Consider the following 23,499-nt stretch of genomic DNA (forward strand, 5'->3'; position numbering starts at 1 on the left):
TAACTATACAGACTCCATTTTCAGTGTGTAACCCTTTGTCTTCTCTATGGTCTCTTGGCCTCTGCTTTGGACTGCAATTCCAATTGCAATTCCAATTGACATAAAGTGCTCTCCCATTGAAAGGGGATAACTCTAAACACGTTACTGGCTCTCAACCAGGAGCACTGGGTTGGTCAGGGGAGAGGTCACCTGGCAATGAAATCACCTGGTAGGAGTTTCTAGTCACCTGAGGAGGCTGACCATGAGGTCTCCTGAGAGAGAGGCTGGAGGGTGATCTCTTTGGTCCTCTCTTCCTGAGCCATTTTTCACCAGCTACAGCTGAGAGATGCTGAATGTAGGACCTGGTGGGGCTGGGGAACCTCACTAGGAACGCCAAGGGACGGGTGAGCTAGTGAAAGGCAATGGGGTCAGGGTGCTCAGTGTCTTATAACTGCTCTGTACGCTCTTGTGCTTCATCTGGAAAGTAGAAGAGCAACAGTGTTAGAACCCTTTGCAGAGTGTCTGGGTGTGTTAGATGCTGCACCTACCACGTGCCCCTGGAGAGAGGTACATCGTGACCCGGGAGGCTCACAGCTGCAGTGGGACTCTGGAAGAGTGTGTGTTTAAGCTGAGGGCGTATCCTGGAGGTCAGCACTAGTCCTGGGGGCTCAGGCCAGACAGGCCTGAGGAGATCAATTTCCATGAAGGGGAAGCAGAGAGGAGCCCAGGAATGTGCCAAGGAGGAGACCCAGGGGAGCTTAAAACACCCAGGGATCCAGAGATGGGATTTGGCCCCATAGCAATCTGGTGAAAAGAAGCCTTTTCTTTCCTGATGAAGACCCGGTCTCAGTGTCTCAAGAGGCTTATGAATAATTGCAACACAATGCTCCAAGCGGAGCAGACCTGCTCCATTCAGTCCCCTCTCTAACATCCCTTATGCACTTGAAAGCAAGCATCTATAGCGAACATCCAGGATGTAAAATATTCATTGAAAGGATGGCATGTGAGGAGCACATATACCGCTGCCAGAATGTCTCTGTGGCCTCAGGTTGTCAATCAGAACAGCGCAGAAGGACACTACATTCCAGGGACATTAAATCTGACCTTCTGTCCTTCCTGGCCAAACTCTCTGCTTACAAGCTTGGCGTGATATTTTATATATGCGGGGACTAGGTTGATTTAATCCACAATCCCCCAAACTCCCCATACACATAAACTAATTGCATTGTTTATTAACTATAAATAAATTAGTGCCAGAAGCCCAGCTCTCATCATGAGCAAACCCTACACTAAATAACAAGCTAGCGAAAGGGGAGGAAACCACATTTCAGGAAGGGTACATTGACACTGCAGCTGGAGGTGTGGTTTCCACTGTGGGGAGATGTGCTAGCTTTGAAAGCTAGCGTGCTAAAAATAGCAGGGTAGTCTAAGACATGCAGGTTGCCTACATGCTGAGGGTCCCTGGCAGACTTGTACTAGGCAAGCTAGCCTGTGCAGCCACGGCTACCTTATGTGTCGCTCGCTAGCGCATGTACGTCTAGCCGAGCTGGACATTGCACACCAGCTGCAGAGTAGACAGCCTAAGAGCCAGCCTGTGACACTTGCTGCATGCCCATGCAGGGCAGCAACTGTGTAACAAGTCCCCTCACTTCCTTGTGCTTATAGGTGGTATCGTGGGAGGAGCATGGGAGGGAGCAGACAGCGTGGGGCTGACCCAACACCGAGCGGGAAGTAAGCTGTGCAGGGTCCAGGTTGATGATGTTCCTCACCAGAGCATGGCAGGGAGTGGAGACCAGATTGTAGCTCTCGGAGTCACATTCTGGTTGGTCCTATGCTCCTCGGGTGCATTTCTGTGCAGCCCCTTATCAGGGCCGGCTCTAGGTTTTTTGCAGCCCCAAGCAAAAAAAATTTTGGCTGCCCCCAACCCCAGCCCTGGGCTCTCACTCCCCGCACCAATGCCCTCCCCCACCCGCACCCTCTGCCGCCCAGCGCTGGGCTCTCCCCCCCACCCAACTCCACCCCACCCGCGCCCCCTACCACTCCAGTGCTGGGCTCTCCCCACCACCCCACCCACACCCCCTGCCACCCCAGCCCTGGGCTTCCCTCCACCAGTGCTGACTCTGCCCGCTCCCCCCTCACCTCCAGCCAGTCTGGCGCTGGCAGGATTGGGGAAAGCAATGGGGCTCCCGGGCCGCGCCTCAGCCCAGGGTCCCTCCAGCCAGGGCTCCCGCCTCCAGGACTGGCCGGGACACGGGAGGGCAGAGCTGTGGGACCGCCCCAGCAGGGGGCTGAGGAGCCGGGGCAGGGCAGCCCCAGAGGAAGCGCCCCGTCCTCTATGGTCGCGCTGCTGCTGCTGCTTCTGGCTGCCCTGCCACAGTCCCTGGGCAGCTCGGGCCGCTTCGCCCAGCCCCGGCTGCGGCGCTGGGGGGCGGCTGCCCTGTGGAACCTGCAGGCAGCTCCGTGTGCCCCGCTGGACGGCCCCCAGCCCTAGTGTCGCCCGCTCAGAGCCACAAGGTGCGGGTGCTGCTGCCACATGGCGCGAACCGCAGTGGCCCCAGGGCACCCCCTGCGCACGACGGGCTGCTGCTGCCAGGGCTGGCTCTAGGCTTTTGCCGCCCAAAGCAAAAAAAAAAAAAAAAAGAAAAGGATGGCCAGAATGGTGCCACCCCTGAAAATGTGCCGCCCCAAGCACGTGCTTGGTTTGCTGGTGCCTAGAACCGGCCCTGCCCCTTATGCAGGACTTGTGGCGAAGCCGTGATTTAGCCCCTAAGCTAAATACTGTGACAAATCCACCATTAGTGGTGCAGCACAGCTTCATAAACACTCCGGCCCCAGGGCTAACATTCCAGAAGGGTTTGCATTTCGCAAGACAGTTGTCCAGCAATTTCTCAGAGGTCTCCCAAAGCAGCACCACGGCCTCCTGCACACTTCATAGAATCATAGAATATCAGGGTTGGAAGGGACCTCAGGAGATCATCTAGTCCAACCCCCTGCTCAAAGCAGGACCCATCCCCAATTAAATCATCCCAGCCAGGGCTTTGTCAAGCCTGACCTTAAAAACTTCTAAGGAAGGAGATTCCACCACCTCCCTAGACAACGCATTCCAGTGTTTCACCACCCTCCTAGTGAAAAAGTTTTTCCTAATATCCAACCTAAATCTCCCCCACTGCAACTTGAGACCATTACTCCTTGCCCTGTCATCCGCTACCACTGAGAACAGTCTAGATCCATCCTCTTTGGAACCCCCTTTCAGGTAGTTGAAAGCAGCTATCAAATTCCCCCTCAGTCTTCTCTTCCGCAGACTAAACAATCCCAGTTCCCTCAGCCTCTCCTCACAAGTCATGTGTTCCAGTCCCCTAATCATTTTTGTTGCCCTCCGCTGGACTCTTTCCAATTTTTCCACATCCTTCTTGAAGTGTGGGGCCCAAAACCAGACACAGTACTCCAAAAGAGGCCTCACCAGTGTCAAATAGAGGGGAACAATCATGTCCCTCAATCTGCTGGCAATGCCCCTACTTATACATGCCAAAATGCCTTCTTGGCTACAAGGGCACACTGTTGACTCATATCAAGCTTCTCGTCCACCATAACCCCTAGGTCCTTTTCTGCAGAACTGCTGCCTAGCCATTCGGTCCCTAGTCTGTAGCGGTGCATTGGATTCTTCCGTCCTAAGTGCAGGACTCTGCACTTGTCCTTGTTGAACCTCATCAGATTTCTTTTGGCCCAATCCTCCAATTTGTCTAGGTCCCTCTGTATCCTATCCCTACCCTCCAGCGTATCTACCACTCCTCCCAGTTTAGTGTCATCTGCAAACTTGCTGAGGGTGCAATCCACACCATCCTCGAGATCATTTATGAAGATATTGAACAAAACCAGCACCAGGACCGACCCTTGGGGCACTCTGCTTGATACTGACTGCCAACTAGACATGGAGCCATTGATCACTACCCATTGAACCCGAGAATCTAGCCAATTTTCTACCCACCTTATAGTGCATTCATCCAGCACATACTTCTTTAACTTGCTGACAAGAATACTGTGGGACACAGTGTCAAAAGCTTTGCTAAAGTCAAGGAACAACACGTCCACTGCTTTCCCTTCATCCACAGAACCAGTTATCTCATCATAGAAGGCAATTAGATTAGTCAGGCACGACTTGCCCTTGGTGAATCTATGCTGACTGTTCCTTATCACTTTCCTCTCCTCTAAGTGCTTCAGAATTGATTCCTTGAGGACCTGCTCCATGATTTTTCCAGGGACTGTGGTGAGGCTGACTGGCCTGTAGTTCCCAGGATCCTTCTTCTTCCCTTTTTAAAAGATGGGCACTACATTAGCCTTTTTCCAGTCATCCGGGACCTCCCTGGATCACCATGAGTTTTTAAAAATAATGGACAATGGCTCTGCAATCACATCCGCCAACTCCTTTAGCACTCTCGGATGCAATGCATCCGGGCCCATGGACTTGTGCACATCCAACTTTTCTAAATAGTCCCAAACCACTTCTTTCTCCACAGAGGGCTGGTCACCTCCTCCCCATGCTGTGCTGCCCAGTGTAGTAGTCTGGGAGCTGACCTTGTTCGTGAAGACAGAGGCAAAAAAAGCAGTGAGTACATTAGCTTTTTCCACATCCTCTGTCACTAGGTAGCTTCCCTCATTCAGTAAGGGGCCCACACTTTCCTTGACTTTCTTCTTGTTGCCAACATACCTGAAGAAACCCTTCTTGTTACTCTTAACATCTCTTGCTAGCTGCAACTCCAGGTGTGATTTGGCCTTCCTGATTTCACTCCTGCATGCCCGAACAATATTTTTATACTCATCCCTGGTCTCCCAGGTCCAATCTTCCACTTCTTGTAAGCTTCTTTTTTGTGTTTAAGATCAGCAAGGATTTCACTGTTAAGCCAAGCTGGCCGCCTGCCATATTTACTATTCTTTCTACACATCAGGTTGTCATGTCAAGGTCCCATGATTGCGATCGAGGCAGACTTTTCTCTCATCACACTCAGGGGACAGACACAAAACAGGTGGGCAAAAAGCTGACATTAAGAATTAATACACAGCTTTACTTCCCTAATTGCTTTGCTATAATTAGGCTTCACAGAAGCTTGCAATGGATGGACGTTTATCCCTCCACAAGGCTGGGGAGTGCATAAATTATGAATCACCCTGTAACTGTTTTATCCCACTGCAACCTAAACAAATTCTTTCCATCTTACCCCAGGGATTGCGAAAGGAAAGTGGGCAGCAAAGGGAGATATGGGGTCGGATCCTCAGCTGACTCTAATGGAGCAGTGCTAATTCACTCCAGCAGGCCCAAAGTCAGGAATAAAACTTAAGCAAACATTCTGTGTTGCCCGTCCAGGAGGCAGTCTGAGGGAGACATGCAGCTTAAAACCACCTTTGACCTTTCTCCAGGTTCTGGCCTGTTTCTGGGCTAATGAGCTGAGCCAGCACACTGAGTTTGCTCCCTCTGGTGAATGGCCTTTGGGAAATGCACAGCAACTCAACCATGCTTTCTCGCCTGCACTGAGAAAGGCACAGGCACCACCCCAAGGCCAGTGCTCACCAGCCAGACAAATATCCTGTTAGCCAAAGTCACCATGCCAAATGGGACATGTCCTGTGGGAAGAGAGCCATCTGGTTCGTTGCCAGGAACTGAACAAGAGCTAAAAGCGTGAGTCCCCTGGTAGCTGAGTGTGTCCTGCAGCTCTGAGCAGTAATGGACTCGGATCCTTTTGACTGGGCACGGGGTGCGGAGACAATACATGGATGTGCTGGATGGTGGGTTAGATACACATGATCCTGAAGGGGCACAGTCTGCGCATCCACTGCCTGGGCACGTAGAGGCAGGGTGCCAGGAACTGGCCAGCAGCCCCATGAGGAGGACAGTCCCTGCTCCTTGTGATCTAGCAGGTATTCGATGCCTGGCAGTGGTCAGGTAAATGATGGAGCTGCAGTTCTCCCTCCCTCTCCTCTCCATGGACCAGCAGAGCTGGCTGGGCACAGAGGGGGGGTTTATACAGTATCCTCTTCCAGGTTGGTGCAGCAGGTATGCCAACCCCCACTGACCGGAAGCCTCCCCTACTCCCCCGGGATTCAGAGGGGGCCTGTGGCACTGTCTAGCTCTGAAGAGCATAATCAATGTGGAGCAGAGCTGTGGCATTTGCATTAAGAGTGTGGATGACAGCCAAGGCACTTCCCTTCCCACCCCATCCAGGGGCACCTGCCTACTCTTAGCATCAATGCTAGGGCTTGCCGTTCCTGCCTGTTCCCGTGCTGCCGGGTGCTATGGACAGCCTGAGTTATGTCGGCTGGGTGGAGGTGCCCAGCATGCCTAGGGAATGCCTTGGAGATCTCAGCGTCTGTCATGCAGCTGACTCACCCGGCGGTTACTGGCTCAGCAGTGAGGGGATGGTCGGGGACAAGAACTGAGCTCGTGAAACATGCACGCTTCAGAATGGATCAGGGGTGATGGGACAGGAAGAATGTCAGCAAAGTCTCTGAGGAAGGGACAGGAAGAGGAGGGATGAGAAAAATGAGGGTGGGGAAGGAGGAACCACAAGCAAGGGGAGAAAGTTGGTGGAGGCAGGACTCCAGGTGGGTCACAACTTGCCAATGTAGGTAGTGCCAGAGGCTCAGGGATCTTTCCTTTGCACCCGGATTTCTGCTCTGCATGATGCTACCCAGGGATCCCCTTGCTTAGCAAACTCTACCTTGAGTGGTAAGCGCCATGCAGAGACCATTCTGGGTAACAGCGTTGCGTCCTCCACAACCTGCCATAGCTGGCTGTGTTCAGCAAGATGGACAGAAGTGACCCGAATGCAACCTGAGAACAAACATTGCCGTGAATGATGTGCAAGAACCACATCATGCCAGTCTCCTTTTGCTCCTCAGGTGCAGAACTCTTTGTACCAACTTTCCTGCATCTATAAGCCCATAAACAAGCCACCAACCAATGAGTTTGCAGCCTCTCCTCTGCTAGTCTGGGCATTGGCCTGTGTTTTCTCTATAGGTGGGAGGATTTCCACAGCATTACAAATTGCTCGTTGGTCCTGTGTGGGGTTCTCTGTTCAGCAGAGTGCTCTTCAGTCGTGCCATGTGTGGTTTGAGGGAGCCACAAATGTTTGAGCAGTGCCCTCTGTGCTGTGCAAAAACTCCCCAGACTTGGAGATATGGTGGTGCCTGGTGCACACCTGCACAGCCACACACTTTGACGGTCATGCCATAAGGGCAAGATTGCATCTTGCTCCTGTTGAAGTGTGTGAGAGAGGAGAAGGCACCTTTAGTGGGAGCCAGGAGCATTGGCAGCCCATTGCTCCGGTTGGATAATTCATTCTCTAAGACCCATTCAGTCCTTGGTGCCTCAGCTGAGTGTCAGCCCTTCGCTATTCTTTGCACTGGTTGGCATGGTGGGATTTGTGCTGTGAATACGGGGAGCTGGACTGGGCTCTCCCAGCCAGATCACATCCATGACCTTGGCTCCATTCTCTTCTGAACCAAGCCAGCTACTGCAAGGTTTTGTAGATTAATTGATAGGCATTCTTCAGACCCCCTTCTTATGAGTGGTGCAGGAAAGCATCCAACCCTCCAAAATGTCCCCCCACCTCCAGTGGTCTAACCTGTCTTGCAGAACAATTTCCCTGTCAGAAGCATCAGGATTGTGCATTGCTTCAAGGTTTCTTTGGCCCAACACTGGGATATAATCAAATCTCAATCAAGTCATGTCTAACAAGGCTGGTCAGAAACTCAGTGACAGAATAGATCTAGTGAGCTGCCAATAAACAAAGACTGCTGCTCAAACTGAGACTTTCACAGACAGCCCAGGGGTAACACAGTCAGGAAGCAATTTCTGTCTGATTCTGGTCAATTTTTTTCCTATCTTTTGAAATGTATTACTGCAGTCTTCGTATAGCAATGTGGTACAGGGTCACAATACATTTAAAGCAAAGCCCAGCATCCATTTGTTTTGTTGGTGTGTGCTGGAGTCACTACTGTCAGCATCTAGTTCAACTGCAACACAGGCCTGTTTCTCAGAGTGGAGGGTTTTCTCCAGATCTTCAAAAGCATCAGGCGGAGTTAAGTGCCTAACTACCTTTGAAGATCCAAGCCTCAGTTTCCTGAATGAGCTTATCACAGAACACTGACAAAGTGTCAGTAACATTCATGGTGAGTATAAGAACAGTGGTGATTGCACCTAGACCTATTCAACTCCTCTTCACTCCAACCACTGTTCATCACACCAAACCCTTGCTCCTCTGCATTGCTGGAGCTATGAAACAGAAGCCGAGATCCCCAGGGTCAACCTGGGTTCGCCCAAAAAGACATTCCAAGCTGAAAGATTACTGCAGCTTTTGGAAACCACAGACTGTAACTCAATTGTGTATATATGTTTGTTTGCTTTAACCTTGTAATAACATTCTCATTTCTTTTTCCTAGTTAATAAATCTTTAGAGGGTTTATTCCAGGATTCGCTATAAGAGTTGTCTTTGCTGTGGGATCTGAGGTACAAATTGAGCTAGGGTAAATGACTGGTCTCTTGGGACAGGGAGCAACCTGAATATTTTCTGAGCTTTGGTGTATGACAACCAACTATCACTAAGTCCACCTTGCCTGTGTGACAAGATAGACTGGGGATTGTCTTTGATTGCTATAGTGCTTTAGGACTTCACATTTGTTACCGGGCTGGTGAAATCTAATTGTAGAATGCACAACCAGTTTGGGGTCTCTGTCCTGCTTCTTGACAGTCTGCCCTGAGGTTGGCACAGTCGTGACTCACTCCAGCAGCATGACATTGTGAAAAACCAGGATGTGTGGTTACTTTAGCCAAATTGTGTGCAAGCCCCTCAGTGGGAAGGAAAGCCAGATGCTTCCCTTCCTTGTTACACAAAATAGCAGTTGCAAAGCACTAAGCAAGGGCTGCTTAATCTGATCCACCCTCCCCATCTCCCCCGGCCCCCAGAGCAGGCTTCCAAAGATAGAACGACTGAATGTGCACTGGGAGACATTGTACCTGCCTATTGTACCATCTCCCTTTACTGTTGCTGGGATTAGGGCAGCTCCACATTCCCCTCTGTGCAGGGCTGTGGTGTCAGTAACACTATCACACCCACGCTGTGCCCTAGTGTAAAACATAACCACGGGAAACGTACTGCACAGGAAATAAGTGAGCATAGCATCCTGGCAAACCAAAGCCATGATGTGAGCTTCTGCAGCTTCTAACAGAAACATGCAGCAGATTGGGCACAACGGCTTCCGTGACTTTGGCATTTTAGCAGATGCCAGGCTGTTTCTGCCACCACCGGTCATAGCTCACTGCCCACCCGGTGCCAGACTAGGAGAGCAAAGTTATTTCACTGATCCTGTGTAACAGAGGCTACAACTCTGACAGAGGACTAAAAAACCAGTAACTGAGTCTTGCTTTGACGTAAATAACCCTGGGCTTCAGAGCTTTGCTGGTGAAGATAATGCTCTGTACTAGGGTTCAATGAAATTTTGAGCAAGTTCAATACTCAGAACATGCCACTAAACTCCAGCAGTTGCACCTTTAAATGCAGCCACCACCGCCTTTGGTTCATATTAGCCTGCTTGTTAACAAAACTAAAAGGATGGGAAGGTTGCCAACTCTTTCAAATAATCGAAAGAGGCCCCTTGTTATGAAGTGGCAGAGGCTGCAAAAGGAGAGAACTTACAGAGGTTATTTAAACATTAACTAGTGCAACAGGCCCTTGGCATTAAGGATTTCCATTGACATTTTGGTCATTCACTTTCCTCAAGCCTTGAAGCTGTGGCTGGTAGCCTGTGCATGGAGTATGGAGTTTCTTTGTGTGTGGTATAACATACAACATAGTATGTATTACATCTTTCCCCCGCCCCCAAATCATTAAAGGAATGTTGGTTGCAAAGTCAAACACTGAAAAGCTAGAAAATGCCAGAACAAAAGTCATTGTCCAACATGGATACTCTACTAAGGACTGTTGTGCCATCCAGAGTGCCCATGGTTGATGGCGTCCCACCAGGCATGTGTTGTGAAGTTCCCAGAGTTGACTCAGTCCTGAAAACTCATGAATCTCTGGGAGGCCCCACAGATGAAGCTAGGTAAGGTCAGGACATGCAGCCTCTGACGGTTTGGATCACAGAAACCCCCTTGGGGCTGCCAACTGATGTGTTAAGACTACTTCTGCCCCTGCTTTCCCTGCCAGCTTGGGAATCCAGCACCCTGTCTTGTTGAGCCAGACATGCCAGTCTGCTCCAACACAGACCCAGCGTCTAAATCACGTGCCCCAAAGCTGTAGACTTAACTGAAAGCAGCTTAAGAAGTGTTCCTGTCTTTAACACTCAGATGCCCAACTCCCAGTGGGGTCCAAACCCCAAATAAATCCGTTTTACCCTGTATATACCTTATACAGGGTAAACTCATAAATTGTTCGTCCTCTATAACACTAATAGAGAGATATGTACAGCTGTTCCCCCCCCCAGGTATTTATACATACTCTGGGTTAATTAATAAGTAAAAAGTGATTTTATTAAATACAGAAAGTAGGATTTAAGTGGTTCCAAGTAGTAACAGACAGAACAAAGTGAATTACCAAGCAAAATAAAAGAAAACATGCAAGTCTAAGTCTAGTACAGTAATAAAACTGAATACAGATAAAATCTCACCCTCAGAGATGTTTCAATAAGTTTCTTTCACAGACTGGACACCTTCTTAGTCTGGGGACAATCCTTTCCCCTGGTACAGCCCTTGTTCCAGCTCAGGTGGTAGCTAGGGGATTTCTCATGATGGCTGCTCCCTTTGTTCTGTTCCACCCACTTATAGATCTTTTGCACAAGGCGGGAATCCTTTGTCCCTCTGGGTTCCCACCCCTCCTCCTCAATGGAAAAGCACCAGGTTAAAGATGGATTCCAGTTCAGGTGACATGATCACATCACTTTACAACTTCATTACCCACTTGCCAGCCCACAGTTATACAGGAAGACTTAGGGCATGTCTATACTTGCAGATGTAGAGTGCTTTGAGTTAAACCAGCCTTCAGAGAGCACAGTAGAGAAGCGCTGAAGTCTGTCCACATGGACACATGGTGGCCACATGGTGGCCACATTTGCGGCACTTGCAGAGGCATTGAAAGCAGTGCATTATGGGCAGCTATCCCACAGAGCACCTCTTCCTATTCTGGCGCTGTGGCTTGTGGGAAGGGGGTAGAGGGTGAGGGGCATTCTGGGTCATGTCCCAACGCCCCGTGATGCATCGGTTCGCATCCCAGCAATCCCTGTGCTTCCGTCCACATTTGGCACCATCTTTCAATGTTTTTTGCACTGCGTGCTCTGCCTTCCCTTTCGGTCTGCAGGAAGGGAGCCTGAACTGCTGAGGAGTATGCTGACGAGTCTCGCCAGCACATCACGTTTGGAAGTCGAGTTATTCCTTATGATCCAAAGTGACAGTGAGGGCTCCGACGATATCGACTCGAGTAACGCATATGACACAAGTTTGCTTGTGGCATTCACAGACATTCTCACCACCGTGGAACGCCATTTTTGGACTCGGGAAACAAGCAGTGAGTGGTGGGATCACATCATCATGCAAGTCTGGGATGACGAGCAGTGGCTGCAGAACTTTCGAATGAGAAAAGCCACTTTCAATGGACTGTGTGAGAAGCTCGCCCCCAACCCTGCAGCGCAAGGACACGAGATTGAGAGCTGCCCTGACAGTGGAGAAGCAGGTGGCTATTGCAGTCTGGAAGCTGGCAACTCCAGACAGCTACCGATCGGTTGCTAACCAGTTTGGAGTGAGAAAGTCGACCATTGGAATCGTGCTGATGCAAGTTTGCAGGGCCATTAATCACATCCTGCTCAGAAGAACCGTGATTCTGGGTAACGTGCATTACATTGTGGATGGCTTTGCACAATGGGGTTTCCCTAACTGCGGAGGGGCACTAGATGGCACACATATTCCGATTCTGGCACCAGCCCACCTAGCCTCCGAGTACGTTAATCAGAAGGGGTATTTCTCTATGGTTCTCCAGGTGCTTCTGGATCACTCTAGGCGTTTCATTGACATTAACACAGGCTGGTCCGGAAAGGTGCATGGCGCACACATCTTTCAGAACACTGGCCTGTTCAGGAAGCTGCAAGCCGGGACTATTTTCCCAGACCAGAGGATCACCGTAGGGGAAGTCGAAATGCCCATTCTGATCCTTGGAGACCCCGCTTACCCTTTAATGCCATGGCTCATGAAACCCTACACAGGGAGCCTTGACAGAAGCAAGGAGCAGTTCAACAACAGGCTGAGCCAGTGCAGAATGACTGTGGAGTGTGCTTTTGGCCATTTAAAGGGCCGCTGGTGCTCTCTGTATGGGAAGCTGGACCTAGCCAATGACATCATCCCCGCAGTTATATCCGTGTGCTGTACCCTCCATAACATTTATGAAGGGAAGGGTGAACAATTCACTCAGGCATGGAACTTGGAGGTTCAACACCTGGAGGCTGAATTTGAACAGACAGAGACCAGAGCTATTAGAGGGGCCAAGCGCGGGGCTGCAAGGATTAGGGATGCCTTGAGGGAGCAATTTGAGGCCGAAAGCCACCAATAATGTCTGGTGCCCTGCACAGGAGTGAAGTAAAGTGGTTCCAATGTTAGTAGGAATCTGTGTTTATTACGTGTGATATACTGACTTGCAGTGCCTGTTTCTTTCCTGGGCTAAGGTATCTTTTACTTTATGCAATAAATAATAAAGAATGTTTTCAAAGCCAAAAAATCCATTTATTGAAAATAAAATTCATTTATTGAAAAGAAACACAACTGCTTGGGAAACAGAAAGGGAAAGGGTATGGGGTGGGAAACAGTATAATCACAGATTTGCATATGTCCTGTTATCATACTCAGCCTTCCTGTCTGGTGTGCTGTGCAATGAGTGCTACACTTCAGGATGGCTATACTGCATGGTGATGGGGGTTGAGTGCAGAGGGTAAGGGTCGTAGTTTTCAGGGCTGGTTGGTGAAGCTACAGGTGTTGAAGTCAGCTGGTGGTGGTAAGAACTCGGATGTTGGGGAAAGTGGGTTGGAGGTGACATGGGGGCACAAGGGAAAGAGTTTTGGGACAAGGGCGGCGGGTTGGGCGCGGTAGCGCTCCGCCTGCATGGCTACGAGCGCCTGGATCGAGTCCGCTTGGTGCTCCATTATGCTTATCAGCCGATCCGTGCGTTGCTGCCGAAGCACCATGCTTTTGTGCCGGCGCTCCTCATTCTGCTGGTGGATCCTCCTTTCCCTGTCCCGCCACTCCTGCACTTTTCCATTTTCATTACTGGAATGCTGCATTACTTCATGCAACATGTCTTCTTTGCTTCTACGTGGCCTCTTTATGATTCCTTGGAGTCTTTCGGCCGGTGATAACACAGACGGCTGAGATCTCTAGGTTGCATCTGTAAAGGCAAAATGCAACACTTAACAGAGACAGCATTGGTCACACCAGACAGAGCAGTGATTCCCCCATACTTAAGGGCAAGCACAGTCTACACAATAGCATAATTTGCCCGTCCCAAAGCGAGCGCCCATAACCCACAGGAGCCCCAAAATAGTGAGTAAGCACAGAGTCAAGCGTGACTGATTGTTTCACAGCTGTACTGTCCTCTGGGTTTCTGTGCCTTGGGGAGAGCCAACAGTGGCAGAGGGCCCCTATACTGAACAGTCTCCCCACATTTTCTACAGGAGTTCATCCTGGAAGATATCTCGCTGCTGAGGGTGACCTGGAAGCAAGGGAGGGTCTTTTACTGCAATGCAGCTTCTGCCCTGGCCCATATGCAGCTTGCCTGTGTGGAGCAATGGTCCCCCCGCCCCTCATGGCACAGTGGCGCGGACAAGTTAGCCTGACTGGGACAAGGACCACAGTGGCTCTCCCAGGAAACCTGTGCAAGCGGATTGCCCAAGTTCTGGATGAGACCTTTGAAGAGATCACTGAGGCCAATTACTACGATGTGAGAGAGTACAATCAATGCCCTATTCCACATCTAGGCATGCATACAGCCCTAACCCTCCTCGCCCCAAGAGCCCACACTGAATAACTTCCTTCCCAAAATAAAAGCTGCTTACCAGGAACCTCCTCCGGTGTTTGTCCTTCCCCAAGCACAGGCTGCCGCGACTGGCTGCCTTCCTCCTGGCTTGAGAACAGCTCCTGGCTGCATGCATCTAGGGATGCCGGGGCATCTCCCTCCTCCTCAGCACCCTTACTGCCACTTTCCTCCTCCTCCTGACTTGTTGCACTGGGCTCTGAAGTATCCATGATGGTACTCGGAGTGGAAGTGGGGTTGCCCCCAAGTATCGCGTCCAGCTCTTTGTAGAAACGGCAGGTCGCAAGGGCAGCACCGGAGTGGCAGTTTGCCTCGCGGGCTTTGCAGTAGGCATTCCGCAGCTCCTTCACTTTAGCCCTGCACTGCAGTGCGTCCCGGTCATGGCCCCTTTCCATCATGTCCCTTGGTATCTGCCCTAAGGTATCGTAATTCCTACAGCTGGAGCGCAGCTGGGACTGGACAGCTTCCTCCCCACAAACACTGATGAGGTCCAGCACCTCACCACTGCTCCATATTGGGGATCGCCTGGCACGTGGAAGAATGGTCACCTAGAAAGATTCGCTGAGAGCACTCCACGCCTGGAAGAGCAAACAAGAAGGGGATTCCCAAAATTCCCAGAGAATTTAAAGGGCGGGTGTGATGGTTGGTCACCTGAGGGCAGGGCAGTAGCGTTGAAAATGATGACCAGAGTGGCTTGGACCGGCATTGTGGGACACTTCTGGAGGCAGATCAGAGCGCATTAACAGACAGGCAGCGCTCCAGCGGGGGCGTAGCAAACATTATTCCACTCGCTGAGGTGGAGTACCAGGAGCGCTCTAGCCGCAGAGTCAGAGCACTCTACATGCCTTGCCAGTGTGGATGGGTGGTGAGCTTGTGTGCCCGGGGCTCCTTTAATACGCTCTAACTCGCAAATGTAGCCAAGCCCTTACAAGTAAAAAAGCCATCTACAGGTAATTGTCCTAGTTAATGGAAACCATTAAGATTCCAAGCCACCACTAATGGCCCACACTTTGCATAACTACAATAGGACCTCAGAGTTATATTTCGTATTTCTAGTTTCAGATACATGAGTGATACAGTTATACAAATAGGATGACCATACTCAGTAGATTATAAGCTTTGTGATGGTACCTTAAAGAGACCTTTTGCATGAAGCATATTTCAGTTTACTAACATTTTTATGGCTGACTTAGAACAACACTTCCTTAGCTCTTGTCCCCTAACACCCCTTCTCTACTTGCGCTACATTGATGACATCCTCATCATCTGGACCCATGGAAAAGAAGCCCTTGAGGAATTCCACCATGATTTCCACAATTTCCATCCCATCATCAACCTCAGCCTAGACCAATCCTCAAAAGTGGTCCATTTCCTAGACACTGCGGTGCTAATAAGCGATGGTCACATAAACACCACCCTATACCAGAAACCTACTGACCGCTATTCTTACCTACTTGCCTCCAGCTTCCATCCAGGACACACCACACAATCCATTGTCTACAGCCAAGCTCTAAGATACAACCGCATTTGCTCTAATCCCTCAGACAGAGACAAAAACCTACAAGATCTCTGTCAAGCATTCTTAAAACTACAATACCCACCTGCTGAAGTGAAAAAACAGACTGACAGAGCCGGAAGAGTACCGAGAAGTCACCTACTACAGGACAGGCCCAACAAAGAAAATAACAGAATGCCACTAGCTGTCACCTTCAGCCCCCAACTAAAACCTCTCCAGTGCATCATCAGAGATTTAAAACCTATCCTGAAAAATGATCCCTCACTCTCACAGATCTTGGGACACAGACGAGTCCTTGCTTACAGACAGCCCCCCAACCTGAAGCAAATACTCACCAGCAACCACACACCACACAACAAAAACACTACTCAGGAACCTAACCTTGCAACAAAGCCCAATGCCAACTCTGTCCACATATTTATTCAGGTGACACTATCATAGGACCTAATCACATTAGCCACGCCATCAGGGGCTCGTTCACCTGCACATCCACCAATGTGATATATTCCATCATGTGCCAGCAATGCCCCTCTGCCATGTACATTGGCCAAACCAGACAGTCTCTATGCAAAAGAATAAATGGACACAAATCTGACATCAGGAATCATAACATTCAAAAACTGGTAGGAGAACACTTCAACCTCTGTGGTCACTCAGTAAAAGATTTAAGGGTGGCAATTTTGCAACAGAAAAGCTTCAAAAACAGACTCCAAGGAGAAACTGCTGAGCTTGAATTAATATGCAAACTAGATACCATTAACTTGGGTTTGAAGAGAGACTGGGAGTGGCTGGGTCATTACACATATTGAATCTATTTCCTTAAATATCCTCACACCTTCTTGTCAACTGTCTAAATGGGCCATCTTGATTATCACTACAAAAGTTTTTTTCTCCTGCTGATAATAACGCATCTTAACTAATTAGCCTCTCACAGTTTGTATGGTAATTTCCAACTTATCTGTATGTACGTATATATGTATATATATATGTTCCATTCTATGCATGCGATGAAGTGGGCTGTAGCCCATGAAAGCTTATGCTCTAATAAATTTGTTAGTCTCTAAGGTGCCACAAGTACTCCTGTTCTTTTTGTGGATACAGACTAACACGGCTGCTACTCTGAAACCTGTCATTATATTCACACTCATTAGCATATTTTTATAAAATCATATAGAGTGCAACGTCACACAGCCCTTCACGCGTTGATGGAGCATTTGAGAGCATGGTCTGCAGGGGTGTTTTTGTCCATCCTGGCAACATAGCCAAAGAGCATGCAACACCACTTTTCAACGTAACAAGCAATGGAAGGGAGGCTAGATCTCTGTGAGATTGTGACATTTTGCACAAAGACAAACCACTTTATGCCCAGGATTTGGTGCTGACAGTGCATACGGAATGCCTCCTGCTGTTCCAGATCTGGCTGTAAGAGGAGCCAAGTTTCTGAACCACGTAGCAATACACGTTGCAAAAAGGTCTGATGGATAGAATCATAGAATATCAGGGTTGGAAGGGACCTCAGGAGGTCATCTAGTCCAACCCCCTGCTGAAGGCCGGACCAATCTCCAATTTTTGCCCCAGCTCCCTAAATGGCCCCCTCAAGGATTGAATTCACAACCCTGGGTTTAGCAGGCCAATGCTCAAACCACTGAGCTATCCGTTCCCCCAACCCTGAACTTTGTCTTAGTGCAAAGATGTTTTGTGTCCGTAAGTGAGATGTGGACTTCATGCAGGAGGCTGCAAGACCTGTTCGCTGAAGAACATCCGGTTTGCTCTGGCCCTTTGAACTCTGCCTGCCGCGTAGGTGGATGAACTGTCAGTGCTTACAGAACTCAACCCCACCTGTACTGAGGTTTCTGATGCCCCACTCCAAAGTTCTGGACCTTGGTCTTCTGCCATGAGACTTCAACCCCATAGTGCAGGTGGTGTCTTGGAAATCTTGGAGGGAGGGGCTGAAATTCTCTGAGCAGGAAAGGACAGATGCTTCTTTTTCTTTATGATTAGATTTATACTTCTGGCTTAAAAACAAATACCCATTGGTTCGATACAGACACTTGGCAGGGCTCCCTGCATGCCCTGGCTGCTTAGGAACAACTCCTTGTGTCTTCGTAGGGAGGGGGTGGGCACAAACTCCTCTGACATATCAGCCCTACTGCTTTTTCAGACTGGAGATGCAGGCTGCAGCTATGCCCCAGCCACTTCTCTTGCTGTGCACCGTTTATCCTCAGCTGTGCCTCTTGCTGTGGTTCTTAGCCTGCACTGGATGAGACATCACAGTTTAGTGGTGGGATTCTCTGTGGATCCTTTTCACCTCCGACAATAAGAGGCACCATGGAAGCAGGTGATGACACAGCAGCCTCGGCTATTACTCTATTAGCTACCTGCTATGAGGAGCACAACCGGCATTCAGCAGCAGCCCTGGGTACTATGCCAGGACACATTAGCAGCATGGGAGAGTCACGTTTATGAACCCTGGAAGGGCCACACTTTGGTTTTGCCTGTCTTAGGTTTTGAGAAAGGCAGAGCATTTGTTTCCTCTTTGGGAGATGGGGAGGGGGACTTGGTTCTGAAGATCAGGAGACACTAGAGTCATCTCTGAGCCTGAACTTCCCCATGGTTTCAGCAGGTTTCCTGATCCTGGCTTTTGTCTTGGCAAACAGTAGAGCTAATGACCAGCTTATCTGTATTGTGGTCGCACCATTGTTCTAATGCTGTACTTACACAGAGACAGTCCCTGTCCCAGAGTTTACAGGAGATCACAGATGGGAGAGCACTAGGAAACAATGCTGGTCAGCATGATAGGCTGTGGTCTCAGCACACCAGCTGCCGAGTTGTTACCAAGATTTGTGTAGGCATTGTGGCAGAAATAGGATTTTAACCAGGGATTTGGAAAGACAATGAGGTATCTTTGCAGATGTTTGTGGGTACTTCTCCGACGTGGTCAGGCATCCAGCTCTGATTTCCATGGTGGTGTTGCCCTTTGGCCCCAGCAATGAGCCAATATCTGGGGCCTTGTTGGGTTGTTTCCGTTAGGAGGAGAAATTGACAATGGAGTTAGGTGTTTCTTTGGTTCAATCCTGTTTATTGACAGACTGTACACACAGTCCTGTTTCCCTGAACTCAGGAGGAACAAACAGCTAGCAGGTTCCTTGTTCAAAAATCCAACCTTGCCTTCTCAGCAGGTTCTCTGCCCAAAAGCAGTTGTCTCTTGGCTTCCTCCCAGGGCCCTATTCACACTGCTGCTCCTATGCCTGCTCGCTTTCTCCCTGATTTCTGGTTCCTTTCACTTGCCTTTCTTCTCTGGCACACAGAGTTACACATGCACAACTGTAACCAATCCATGCCCAGCCCCTGTGCTTGCATCCAATCCCCAGGGAACCCCTCAGCCCTGATGACCTAGCCTCTCTCCAGACCTTGCAATATGGTTTAATGCCTTGGGTATTGGCTTCCACTGTCTTCAGCTTTCTTACTCCATAAAGGAGCTTAATTGCTTCTTCCATTTAGTCTGAATGAAGGGTGGGTAGCCTACCCATCAGGTTTAATGAGGTCCGAGACTGCCTAAAGATCAAAGACATGCTTCAATGGCAGTCAATAACACCTTCTACAATAGCAATGTACTAGTCACAATAACATGGGTCTCCCATGAAATCCAACCATACAGGTTCATCTGAGCAGTGGAGTTCTCATTGGCTCACTGATAACGTTCTGCTTTTTAAAAAGACTATGATCCTCTCATGCAAATGTGGATGGTGGAGCGTCTCCATTGGATTTATAATTAACCATGTTGACCTGCATGTATTGTGTCTCTCAGAAACGGAAACTGGCAGATTTAGTTTTGAGATGGTCAAACCAGTTTGGATAAGATAAGAGCCACTCATGCATCTCTGCACAGGGCTGGACTTGAAACTGAACCAAACCATGTTTCGAGCTGCAGACAGTTATTTATGTTGGAATCACCTCCAAGACCTTTTTCGCTCAGCGTATCTAGAACACCTTGTCCAATTCTGGAAGGACATTTCATTCAGTTCTCTGGGATCCAAAAAACTCAGTTTGCCTCCAGACTGTCACTCAAGTTCCTTTATTTGGCACACAACAGTGTACATTGCAGCTCCAAAGTCCCACAGAAACCCTCTCCCTTTATGTATATTTACATATCTCATTGCATTTCCTATAAATTACATCACACATTTTTGGATTGGCTTGGTTACTTTGCAGGAACCAATCCCTGTGCAGCCTGCTCTGTCCATGCATTGTCCAAGCTCGACCTACTCCTTACCTCATCTGTACAGTCCTAACTTATCTTACCCATTGTTATGCTAGTTCAATGGTTCCCTGGATGGTCTCTCTCTTATCTGTGCTGGCTCAGACATTCTGTCCCCTTAGCCGACAGACCTATTTACTTATCTTATTTAGACAAATAAGGTAAACAGACAGTTTAGCTTGTTGGTTGCCTGTGATGTTTCAGGGCCGGGTGACCTCTGGGACAGCAACAGCTGTATGTCTGGCCTGATTGGAAGGAAGTATCGTGGGAAGGGAAGGAGTGTTCCAGGGAGACTCCCAACTCCATGCTGACCCAAGAGGTGACTCAGATAACCAGCCAGACTCTACGATGAGGTTAGTTTGTTGCTTCCCCACATTTAGAGTCCTTGGCTCCCAAGTTTCATGGGGGGGGCAGCAAATACGAGCGGAGTGGCACCTGTGCAACTTTCTCCCCCCATCCATAGGAGTTCATGGAAGCCCCATTTCACAGCATTGGGACTCCACCACCTGAGGGGAGAGCACATGGGGTTGGTCATAGGAACAAGGGTCACGATGGTGTCAGTCTACACTGCACACGCCGCTACCTAACCTGGGGGAATGCTGCCAGATTTGGCAGTAGCTGGAGCCTGCCCTGGGGCGAGATGGTATGGCAGGGCAGGTTTGGCAGTACTGTGAACTGACTGGAGGAGTAGGGCAGGTTGGCTGGGGCTTGCATAGTAGGATGGCTCCAGAGGAACCATGTCACCAAAAGTATGGGACCCATGGAGCTTTGCAGATCAGGCCCTGGGTGTGGGCTCTGCTGTATACACACAACTGGACCTCTCTCCTCCCTCAGCTGCCCAAGAGCTGTGGGTTTGGAGGCCACATCCTTGCCCCTTCTTCTGACTCAGACCCCAGCCCTTCCCCCTGAGGGGGGCATTACCAGGCAGTTCCACAAAGGGAACTCGGTGTGGGTTCCTGGGCCCTGGCTTGAGGGAGAATGTGGACACGTACTCCTTGCTGGGCACTACAGGGTTCTCCAGGCATAGACATGTTGCTATTGACACACAATAGGGTGGAATAAGAACAGTCTCAGCCTTGACTCAGAATCCCTGGGCATTTGCAGGTCTAGGCCAGACCTGGCTTTATTTAAACACAGTTCTTGGTGCTTTCAGGGAAAGTTTACTCATGAGTGCTGACCAGAGTAAAGTAAACACGCCCCTTTGTAAGAGTGGGCTGTAGCGGGAGGGACCTATGGAGTCTTTTTATTTTAAAAAAGTTACTGATTAACTTCACTGCTGCAGTCCTCCCCCACAGAACGCAGCTAAGGAGCCATGTCCCATGACCAGAAGGCAGAACTGCCTGGGGTCATTCACTGTGATAATCTCTCGATATTCTCTCATTATTAATTATGTGTACTATGGTAGAGCCTAGAAGAACTGGTCATGGCCCAGTTTCCTTGTGTGCTAAGCGCTGGATGTGACGAAGTGGGACTGTTTTAATGTTTCCTCTGAATAGTGTGGGGGTGCCTCAGTTTCCCCTATGCAGTTCTTAAGTATCTAGGTGGTGGGGTAAGGGTGTATGATCACTGCAGAGCCCTAGAGGGCAGGTGTGTGCAGGGGTCTAGACACAGAGAATGGCCAACACCCTGTTTCCTGGCAACTGATGGCCTGGGCCCTTCCCCCCTGCAAGGTGAGAGCTAAAGGGTTGGAGAACAAAGGAATCAGGTGACCTCCTGGCCCAGGAAAGGGGAAAGCCCAGAGGAGGAGGGACTGGAGGGAGTTTCAGTTTGGGGCTGCCTGGGACATGGAGTGAAGTGCAGACGTGGTTGTCTGGCTCACTGCCCCCCGAAATGGACCCAGCTGAAGGGTCCTGTTCTCTGCACCTGCAAACTCTGTTTTAGACCATGTTCCTGTCGTCTAATAAACTTCTGTTTTACTGGCTGGCTGAGAGTCACGTCTGTCTGCGAAGTTGGGGTGCAGGACCCTCTGGCTTCCCCAGGACCCCGCCTGGATGGACTCGCTGTGGGAAGTGCACGGAGGGGCAGAGGATGCTGAATGCTCCGAGGTCAGACCCAGGAAGGTGGAAGCCGTGTGAGCTGTGTGTCCTGAAGACAGTCTGCTCACAGAAAGGAGACTTCCCCAGAGTCCTGACTGGCTTTGTAGGGAGCAGTTCCAGAGCATCGCCCCGGGGACTCCGTGACACTGTACAAATACAGAACAAAAAGGCGGTGCCTGCCCCATGGAGCTTACTTTCTAAATATAAGACAAGAACCAACAGAGGGATACACACAGACTGGGGAGCACAAGAAAACAATGGGGCAATGCCGGTTAGCATGATAGGCAGTGGTCTCATTGCCTCAGTGGTGTGTTATTGTCACGTTTTACAGCTGTTAAAGTAGTGCCTGCATAAGTCTCTCAGTACCTCGGGTCAATTGTTCCAAGTTCACAGTTATCTGGTGCAGATAGAGCTGATTTAAGTGATAGGTTACATACCACAGTTAGTAGTTCTGCAGTGGCATATTTGAGTGCCAGTAGAACTCATGGGTGAATCCCATCTGGTCCTGGTGACTTATTACTGTTTATCAATTTGCTCCAAAACCTCCTCTATTGACACCTCAGTCTGGGTCAGTTCCTCAGATTTGTCCCCTAAAAAGAACGGCTCAGGTGTGGGAATCTCTTTATGTGGTGTTCTCTAGTGACGACTCACAGCCTTAAAAGAGCAGGTACTTGACTTTGCTGTGAGGGGCCAAAGACTCTCCCTTTTGTTATGTGTGTAAAGTGCCTCGTGTAATGGGGCTTTGATCCACGATTAAGGATTTTGGGTGCTACGGAAATAAATAAATAAATAAATAATGCTCACTGTAATTATGATGTAATCCATAGTGAAAAATATCCAGAATCCAACTCATCCATCTGTCAGTAAAAAACAGAATAAATAGGGTCCAAATTCAAGTCATCAGGAGATTTTGCAATTTAAGGACCATCATTTAGAGACAGATTTTCCTACAGGTGTGAGTTTACAGCCAATGCATCACTGGACACCTTGCCATGTGAAGATAAAGCCCTCTCTGCAGCCACTTACTTCACATCGAGGGTTTGGATTCATGGGCACAGTATTAGTTGGGATAATCCATTTAAGTGGGCTACTTTCTTGGGAACAAATCCCATTTGAAATAATGCAGAGAGATTTAGCTTACCAAGAAAGCGGGATGAACGAGGGCATTCTGTTTGCTCCAGAGACACCTCTGCTGAATGCATATACAAGGCAGACAAGGGTCTGTCTCTTGGAGAGCTGGAAGGGGGCCTCTTGGCACAAGGAGACCAACTCAGCTGCCACAATTTTGTGCATGAAACCATAGTCTATATCAAATTGTAAATTGGATTTGCAAAAACAGGGGCTAGAGCATGGAATGTGACTTGGGACACATGGGTTCTATTCCCAGCTCTGCCACTGGCTTGCTGGGTGACCTTGGCCAAGTCACTTCCCTTCCCGTGCCTCAGTTTCCCCATCTGTAAAATGGGGACAATGATACCAACTTCCTTTGTAAAATGCTGTGTGATCTACAGATGAAAAATGCTGTATAAGAGCTGGGGATTAATATTATTTGTATTACTAGTGGCCTACCTCTGCTTCCATTGTAGACCAATGTCACTGGCATCACAGCCAGTGATGGGTGCCTTTGAAACTCCCTCTCAGCATCTGTCAGAC

At 49.3% G+C, this 23,499-nt stretch overlaps 1 long non-coding RNA gene across 1 annotated transcript in view; it reads right to left on the reverse strand.

The window, feature by feature from the left end:
* Positions 1-23,499, reverse strand: part of LOC311528645 — a 29,615-nt gene extending 6,116 nt beyond the window's left edge. Inside the window, exons 1-2 of the long non-coding RNA XR_014713654.1 lie at positions 23,416-23,499; positions 22,651-22,703 (exon numbers count right to left, since the gene is read on the reverse strand). This is a non-coding gene — a long non-coding RNA (uncharacterized lncRNA). The remainder of the gene's footprint in view (positions 1-22,650; positions 22,704-23,415) is intronic.

This window comes from Lepidochelys olivacea (assembly GCF_965140295.1).
Source record: "Lepidochelys olivacea isolate rLepOli2 genome assembly, chromosome: 11".
Lineage (NCBI taxonomy): Eukaryota > Metazoa > Chordata > Testudines > Cheloniidae > Lepidochelys > Lepidochelys olivacea.